Raw genomic sequence first — 9,487 nt, forward strand, 5'->3', positions numbered from 1 at the left:
ATGAGTTGTGAACAACAGAATGTGGGAGGAAGTGATAAATAATACTCCCATGCCTGGCCCTAAAATCTCTTGGGCTACCCTTCTAGTTCTTTCTCTCCTCTGTCCAAGGAAATGGTAGAGTCACCACATAAAAGGAGCCTGGTGCCCTGAGTGACTGCATGGAGAAGAGCCTCCCTGTGGACCCACAGCTAACTCTGACATAAATATTAAATGTTTATTTTATTAAACAGCTGATATCAACCTACCCTGGTTCATACACAAACGTAGGTCCAGAACTTACTGAAGAAAACTGAATTGTTTACATTATAAAACCAGATGATTTTTTAAAAAGAGAGCTAAGGAGAGACAAGAAGGTAGAGTCCTGAAGTACAGCTAAAGTATAGGGATAGATGAAGTGGAACAATTAGTGAGTTCACATTATTTGAAGTCGCAAAGGGGTATTTAAGAGAAAGGATGTCTAAAATAAACTCGAATTATATGCTGTGCTGTGCTGCATTGCAAATTAATCCCCTTCTTGGATGCTAAGTCTTCAGTAAAATTTGCTATATGCAAAGCCTTAAAAAATGTTATCTTGATAGTGAAAGGACTGTATCAGGGTGGTGTCACAGCACTGTACACAGGAGGTGAAACAAAGAGTGAAGATTAAGAATTTAGTAACAGCAGCTTCTTTACCCATTCTGTGAGGACAGCATCACCCTAAAACCAAAACCAGGTAAAGACATTACCAGAAAGAACCAAAAAAAAAGCTACAGATCAATAACTCATGAATATAGAAATCAACAAAACATTAGAAAATCAAATCCAACAAGGTATAAAAGAATTATACAGCATGAAAAAATATGATTTATCTCAGGTAACAGTATTGGGAAAACTGGATATTCACATGCAAAAGAATGAAATTCGACCTCTCTCTTACATCACTAACAAAAAATTAACTGGAAATGGATTAAAGAATTAAATGTAAGCCCTAAAACCATAAAACTCCTAGAAGAAAATAGAGGAAATGCTCCTTGACATTGGCCTGGGCAACAATTTTTTGGACATGACACCAAAAGCAAAGGCAACAAAAGCAAAAATAAGCACGTGGGAATACATCAAACTAAAAAGCTTTTGCTCAGCAAAGGAAACCAACAACAAAATCAAAAGGAAACCTATAGAATGGGAGAAAACATTTCCAAACAATATATCTAATAAGAGGTTAGTAACTAAAATATATAAGCACTCATACAAATTAATAGCAAAAACAACAATAATAATAATACAATTAGAAAATGGACAGAGTACCTGAATAGACATTTTTTGAAAGAAGACATACAAATGGTCAACAGGACATAAAAGGATGCACAACATCACTAATCATGAGGAAAATACAAATCAAAACAACCTTGAGGTATCACCTTATGCCTGTTAGAACGGCAATCATCAAAAAGACAAGGGATAGGGCTTCCCTAGTGGCGCAGTGGTTGAGAGTCCACCTGCCGATGCAGGGGACACAGGTTTGTGCCCCGGTCTGGGAAGATCCCACATGCCGCAGAGCGGCTAGGCCCGTGAGCCATGGTCGCTGAGGCTATGTGTCCGGGGCCTGTGCTCCGCAACAGGAGAGGCCACAACAGTGAGAGGCCTGCGTACCGCAGAAAAACAAAAACAAAACAAAACAAAAAAAAGACAAGGAACAAATGCTGGTGGGAATGTGGAAAAAGGGAACCCTAGTGCCTTGTTGTTGGGAATGTAACTGGTACATCCACTATGGAAAACAGTATGGCGGTTCCTCAAAAAATTAAAACTAGAACTGCCATATGATCCAACAATTCCACTTCTGGGTATACATTTAAGGGAATGTTATCTTGAAGAGATATATGTACTCCCATATTCAATGCAGCACTATTCACAATAGTCAAGGTATGGAAACAACCTAAGTTTTTGTCAATGGATGAATGGATCAAGAAAATGTGGTATACATACAAAATAGAATATCATTCAGCTTTGGAAAAGAAGAAAATTCTATCATCTGTGACAACATGGATGAACCTGGAAAGCATTATGCTAAGTGAAATAAGTCAGGCAAGCAAAGAAAGACAAATACTGCATGGTATCACTTATATGTGGAATATTAAAAAAAAAAAAGTGTACTCATAGAAACAGAGAACAGAAATGTGGCTGCTAAGAACTGGGTTTGGGGAAAATAGGGAGAGGTTGGTAAAAGATTACCAACTTTCAGTTATAAGATGAATAAGGTCTGAGGATCTAATGTATGACATCGTAATCACAGATGATAACACTGTATTGTATTATTGAAATTTGCTAAGAGAGTAGAACATTAGTGTTCTCAACAGAAAAAGGAGGGATAAAAGGTATTGCATCTTATATTCATTGTAAAAAAAAATTTAGAAAAAAACACAAAAATTAGAGAGCTAAAAATACTGACAGCCCATAATCCCAACACTCAGAGTATCACTAGTATCATTTTAACAATTATAATGTTAATAACTGATACTACCTTCTATATCCCTATTTTTTAACACTTAACGTTTAATCGCTGACCTTATCCTAATGTCCTGACAACCTCTTTGTAAATGTTATTAAGATAAATATGCCGTACCTGTAAATACCATTAAGTTACATAATCATTCCCCCCTAAATGGGAACATTTCAGTTGTTCTAATTTGGTTAAGTAGTATTGCAATAATAAAAATTATGCGTATACATGTTTTCTATAGTTTGCATTGCCTTAAGATAAATTTCTAAAAGATGAATTCTTAAGTCATGGTGAATCATATAAAATGAAGGCTGAAAACATACGCTGAATTAGAGAACTATAGTTACTTTTTGGAGATATCTTCTAGCTGTAATTACAACATTCTCAAACAAGATACATAAGTACTGCAAAAATTAGCAATGGGCTGAAGGTATTGACATATTGTAAATTAATATTATATTCAAGTAGATTGGAGTTATTTCTTAAATCTGAAGGGAAGAGTCATAAAGGTTGGTTCTTTATCCAGTGGAATAGATTTTTGAGCTACTGTATTATTTGGAATGATCGATTTTAAGTACGTGGCATGACACACCCCTACATGCATCTTATTTCAAATGTCTAAGATGGCACAACCACTAGGCTTTCCTTATTGAGAAAAAGGCAGTATTTTTCAATCCAAAGAGACACTGAAAAGTTGTCTTAGCAAAAGATAAAGAACAAAAATATACATTTTTCCTAAATTCCTTATTCAGAACCTGCATCCTTACGTTTACAACTAGTTTTACATAAGGTAGTCGCCTATCCCCGACTTTTCCTTCTACTTGAAATCCAGCTGCATTCCAGTTTGCTAATATGTGAAAGACCAGTTGCATCATAGGCTTGACTAAATATCATTTCAAATGGCACATTACAAGATCGCAAAATATATATTATAAACCAAAACAAAGAAACTGCTGAAGTCGTTAGAATAAAGGATGGTAGATTTACGTGTGATATTTCCAGCAAAACATCAACTCTTGAGTTCACTTTTAGGCAATATTCTGGGAACAAAGAGATGAGATTTAACTAGCCATATTTTAAAATACATACTACAACGACATTATTTTTAAACCATGGTACTCTCTTGAAAAAAAATAGAAACTTGAAAACAAATAGAAGTCAAGAAATAAATACACATGCATACAAAAATTAAGTATAAGATAAAGATGAGGCAATGACATTATTCCATAAATGATGTTGTAAAGCTGAATAGCTATTTGGGAAAAAAATAATTGCATCCATATCCCATACGTTATTCCAGTAAACATTTCAAAATATTAATACTTAAGTGAAAAATGAAACCAGTTCTGAAGAAAATAAGGGAAAAAACTTTCATAACCCAGGTTTGGAAGCTTTTCTAAGTATGACAAAACAGAGAAAGGAGAAAGATGGATAAATTGGACCTAATTTTTTTTTTAATATCTTTACTGGAGTATAATTGCTTTACAGTGGTGTGTTAGTTTCTGCTGTATAACAAAGTGAATCAGCTATATGTGTACATATACCCCCATATCTCCTCCTTCTTGCATCTCACTCCCACTCTCCCTATCCCACCCCTCTAGGTGGACACAAAGCACCGAGTTGATCTCCCTCTGCTATGCAGCTGCTTCCCACTAGCTATCTATTTTACATTTGGGAGTGTATGTATGTCCATGCCACTCTCTCACTTAATCCCAGCTTACCCTTTCCCCTCCCTGTGTCCTCAAGTCCATTCTCTACATCTACATCTTTATTCCTGTCCTGCCCCTAGGTTCTTCAGAACCAATTTTTTTTTTTTTTTTAGATTCCATATATATGTGTTAGCATACAGTATTTGTTTTTCTCTTTCTGACTTACTTCACTCTGTATGACAGTCTCTAGATCCATGCACCTCACTACAAATAACTCAATTTCGTTTCTTTTTATGGCTGAGTAATATTCCATTGGATATATGTGCCACATCTTCTTTATCCATTCATCCAATGATGGACATTTAGGTTGTTTCCATGTCCTGGCTACTGTAAATAGGGCTGCAATGAACATTGTGGTATATGACTTTTCAAATTATGGTTTCCTCAGGGTATATGCCCAGTAGTGGGATTGCTGGGTCATATGGTAGTTCTATTTTTAGTTTTTTAAGGAACCTCCATACTGTTCTCCATAGTGGCTGTATAAATTTACATTCCCACCGACAGTGCAAGAGGGTTCCCTTTTCTCCACACCCTCTCCAGCATTTATTGTTTCTAGATTTTTGATGACAGCCATTCTGACTGGTGTGAGGTGATACCTCATTGTAGTTTTGATTTGTATTTCTCTAATGATTAGTGATGTTGAGCATCCTTTCATGTGTTTGTTGGCAATCTGTATATCTTCTTTGCAGAAATGTCTATTTAGGTCTTCTGCCCATTTTTGGATTGGGTTGTTTGTTTTTTTGATACTAAGCTGCATGAGCTGCTTCTATATTTTGGAGATTATTCCTTTGTCAGTTGCTTCATTTGCAAACATTTTCTCCCATTCTGAGGGTTGTCTTTTCGCCTTGTTTATGGTCTCCTTTGCTGTGCAAAAGATTTTAAGTTTCATGAGGTCCCATTTTTTTATTTTTGTTTTTATTTCCATTTGCACCTAATTTTTAAAAATAAAATCTATATGACAAAAAAAAAACCCTCACACAAATAGTTATAAAGATAACAAAATGAGAACATTTTTGTAATTCATATTACAATGGATTGACTAATATTTATCTAATATACAAATATTCTAACATTTCTCTAATATACAATATTCTTCTCAAAATATTCTTGTCAGTATTTTGCCTCTTAACAAGAATAATTTAAAAAACAATAGAAAACATAGGCAAAGAATATGAACATACATTTCACAGAGCTGTAAATACAGATGGCTCTTAAAAATGTGAAAAGATGCCGACCAAGGAAAAGGAATTAGAATTGTTGAACTTACCTTCAGGACTTATCATTATTCACAAATAATTAAAAGACAGGTATTTAGAAATAACAATGTCACCTATAATATTTTCAATTTGATAATGTTTGTTTAGTCTTCAGGTGACTTTCCATCACTATTTACTGCACCAAGTGAATTTGTTAGACCACTTGTACTGAATATAACTGAAAAGGAAAAAATAGAAAATTTTGCCAGAATTGGGGAAGAAGAAACAATTTGGCTAGGTTTTGTTTTTGTTTGTGCTTTTTTTAAGTTGAGTTCTGGGGGGAAGGGGATTGTCAACTTTTTAGAAATACATTATTAACAAATTCTGAAAAGTACAAAAAGCATCATAATAATCACCCATAATCATACCTGAAAGTGGATACACTGAGCATTTTAATGTAATTTCCCTCTCCATTTCCTCTATAAATATACATTCCTTTATGACACACACACACATACACCCAATACATACAGTATATACTATATACTATAGAATATATTATACAATGTAAAATCGCAGAATTTTCTAATCTGTATTTTTCACTGAACATACCATAAGCCAGGGAAAGAGCTTTAAACAGCTTTGAAGAAAATATAAGAGTATTTTATAGTACATGAGATAGCAGTTCCAAGACCTTATATAAGAATGGGAGGTTGGGGGAAGAGGGTTGAATTTCACTTTCTTCATAGCAATGTGTATGTGTCTGTTAGAGAAACCTATATTTTCTGTCCTCTTGTTTCCTTTCCATAGAGAAAGCCTTCCCCCAAAAATACCACTTCTCATTTCTTTCCCATGTGAGGCAGAGTGACTTATCTGATTAGTGAGTTTGAAAACAGAATTGTCCATGGGCAGCTCTGCTCTTTCAGCATTCTCTCTGTCTCCACGCAGGAAGCATTCATTCTCTTTGCATTCTGTCTTGCAAAATTACTGTTCCAGTGATAAGACTTGTGCCTGCCTGAGTGGGTAAATTTAATTCTAGAGTAAAGTGTTGGGAAGCACATCAAAACTATAATCTCCAATACAGCCTTAATTTGCAATTAAGTTGCTACTTTATCTTGAGATGTTTGCCTCTTCTCATTTGACTTGAACTTGCAAGGTGAAGAAAGGTAATATGTGTAAAACCCCAACTTTGCTTATAACTATGTGTCCAATTCACAAAGCATTTTCTTGTCCATTATCTTATTTGATTTTCACAGTAACTCTTAGATGTAGGAAAGAGGACATTAACATTTGTTGAGTGCATGCCTACTGTTTGTCAGAAATGTGCCATAAGATTTACTATTTTTAAATTTTAATGAATCTTCACAACTTTGAAAATAGAATTTGCCCTTATTTTAAAGATCAGAAAATGGAGTTTCGTAGAGGTGAAATGATTTGCCTTAAGATAGATAACTGGTTAAGAGGCAAGACTAGAAGTTCAAACAGACTGTAAACACCAGGATTTTGTCCCTCATTCACTTCTATATTTCCAGGTCCTAGTCTCATACTTGGCACAGAGAAGGCATTCAATCAATATGGTTCAATAAATGACTCTAAATAAATGCTCTTTCCACTGCATCATGGAGGGAGAAGAGAGACATTTTAAACTACCAAACTCAGGGAAGCTTCAAGCTACAATCCTATTTCCATGGGAGTTGGAAGGGGAGGGGATGGGGGGGACTAAGGCTTGTTTTTTGAGATGTTTATGTGGTTATATGTGATATAGCAGAAAACAGAACGGACTATGAAATTCGAGATCTAGTATGTCATAGCGGTCTTGTCACTGCTAAAGCAGTGAGATCTTTGACACAGTCATTTGCTTGCTCTCATCCACAATTCTCTTAACTGAAAAATAGAAGTGTTAAACAAATTATCTTGGAGTTGTTTTAACCCTGACAGTCTACCAATATGTGATACCCAAAGCTCATCCTTAAAAAGAACAAATGCTGCTTCTTTCTAAACAACAAATACTGTGTATTTATTGTATATTTATATAGAGAAATTGTAATTTAACACATGTATAAAGGCACCTATAGTTTTGAATATAACATAATTCTCACATGTCCACATGTCTACAAGCCCAGAAATTCCTGAGGATAGACAGAGATGTTAGTCCATAACATCACAACATTCTAAACAGGAAGTTATATCACAAATTCTGTTGGAAAATGTATTGTTCCAAAAGTCATGATTTAGAACTTGCCTTTAATACTGAGCAGAACTAAGGCCAAATAGGAAAACGGTTTTGCCTAAGGAAAGGAAAAGAGTTAGATCTACCTCCTATCCAGGCTTCTCCCTCCTTTGTGCCTCTTACACACACACACACACACACACATACATACACACCATAAATGATATTTTGCCATGAACACACACCACACAGATATCTTATTTTAAAAGACGGAGAAAGGAAATTAAAAGAAGCAGTCCTTTTCTTTTTCACATCTGACGATGCCCCCAGCGACAGGTGACAATGAAGGAAATCTGCAGTAATACACATCCTGCTATATCTTTGCTGACCTGAGTCTTTCACAGTCAAAGAGAAAGCAGGTAACATCCTCCATTAGCAGAAGAAAAGGTTTAAAAATTGCTCAAGTTTACCAGTGTCGTTATTATATTTTTTTAGATGCAGGTGTAAGATTCAAAGTGACAGCAGAATGTACATGTCAAAATATATTCTATTCATTGGCCTAACTTTTGGGAAAATAAACGAGCCTGAAAATTAATTTAATCTATTTACAAGTTTAAACCATAATGTTCTAGGGAAAAAAAACACAAAACGCATTAAGATCATCATTGCCTGCATCCAGAGGCATACAATTAATTGCCTATTGGATACCAATTCTAGCCAAATCATTCCTACAAAGAAGCAACAAAGGCGTGTTTCTTGCTAGACAAGAACCAAGTATTGTCTTACTAATTTTCAAAAGGAAAAGGGGATGGGGGAAGGTGCAATGAATTACTGTCAGATAAAGGTGCTATATATATCTTAGAATTATTAAGGAAGTATTTTTTTAATTAGGTGGCGGTAGTCTCTGTAATATTGATACATAAATGATTATTATTTAGCCCAGCAGAATTTTGTAGTCCTTACTCTAGATTTTGCCTCCCTATTGAAAAATTTAACCCTGACACCAGTTATCTAGCATTAATATCAATAAAAGTCTCTTCCTTCTGCTTTAGCAGCTTCATAGTAATAATGTAGCCAGAATTTAAAAATAGTCCCTTACAAATATACCCTTTAACCTTCAAAGCACTTATACATCCATTACCAAGAATTATAGAATACATGAACAAAAGGGATATCAGGTATAATTTTCTAAAATACCCTTATTTGACATGCCATTTAGTCAGTAAATACCATTTGTGTACTTTCGAAGTAGGCACTATGCTGCCTGCGGAAAGGGAGAAAAACAAAATATATGCAAATGTTGTCATGGGGTTTTCCTGCTTGTCCAAGTTTATCTAATTTATAAGAGCCTGATCCAAGACTGTGACCAAAATCCCTTACTCCTAAGCTCTCTTCAGTATCCAGCGTGCCCTTCTGTTCTTTCTTGGTCCTCTAAATCACATAGCTACTATTATTCTCATTTTTAAAATAAAGCAATGAAAGACAAAAATTTATATTATAAGCTCAAAGTCATGTTCCTAAGCTACTTCAAAGCCAGGCTTTGTCCCATGTTTCCAGACACCTGGTCCAGTGTGCTTACTACTATAACCAGAAGTGCTAAGTAATGCTCTATGAATAGATTAACTCACAAATTTGGTAGTGGCTGCATGAACTGCATGGTTAAAGAGATGATTGTTGGCTATATCCAAGTTTAGAGGGAAGGAGTTCCTTAACTGATTAGCGATGTCTGCCATAGACACAAGAATGGGGATGATGGCAAGTGTGTTCAATATCTTCCATCTGCACACACAATTTTTTTACCTCAATAAAAGTCATTTATATTGTCAAACAAATACACTATTATGATATAATTTAAAAATTATATAATATATACTACTTCCTATCTTTATATCTATCCAATAAGCACAAAAGCTAATACGTGGTACTAGATATTGGT

Source organism: Aethalodelphis obliquidens, unplaced genomic scaffold (genome assembly GCF_003676395.1).
Source record: "Aethalodelphis obliquidens isolate GAN/ISIS:26980383/991018 unplaced genomic scaffold, ASM367639v1 scaffold64, whole genome shotgun sequence".
Classification (NCBI taxonomy): Eukaryota; Metazoa; Chordata; class Mammalia; order Artiodactyla; family Delphinidae; genus Aethalodelphis; species Aethalodelphis obliquidens.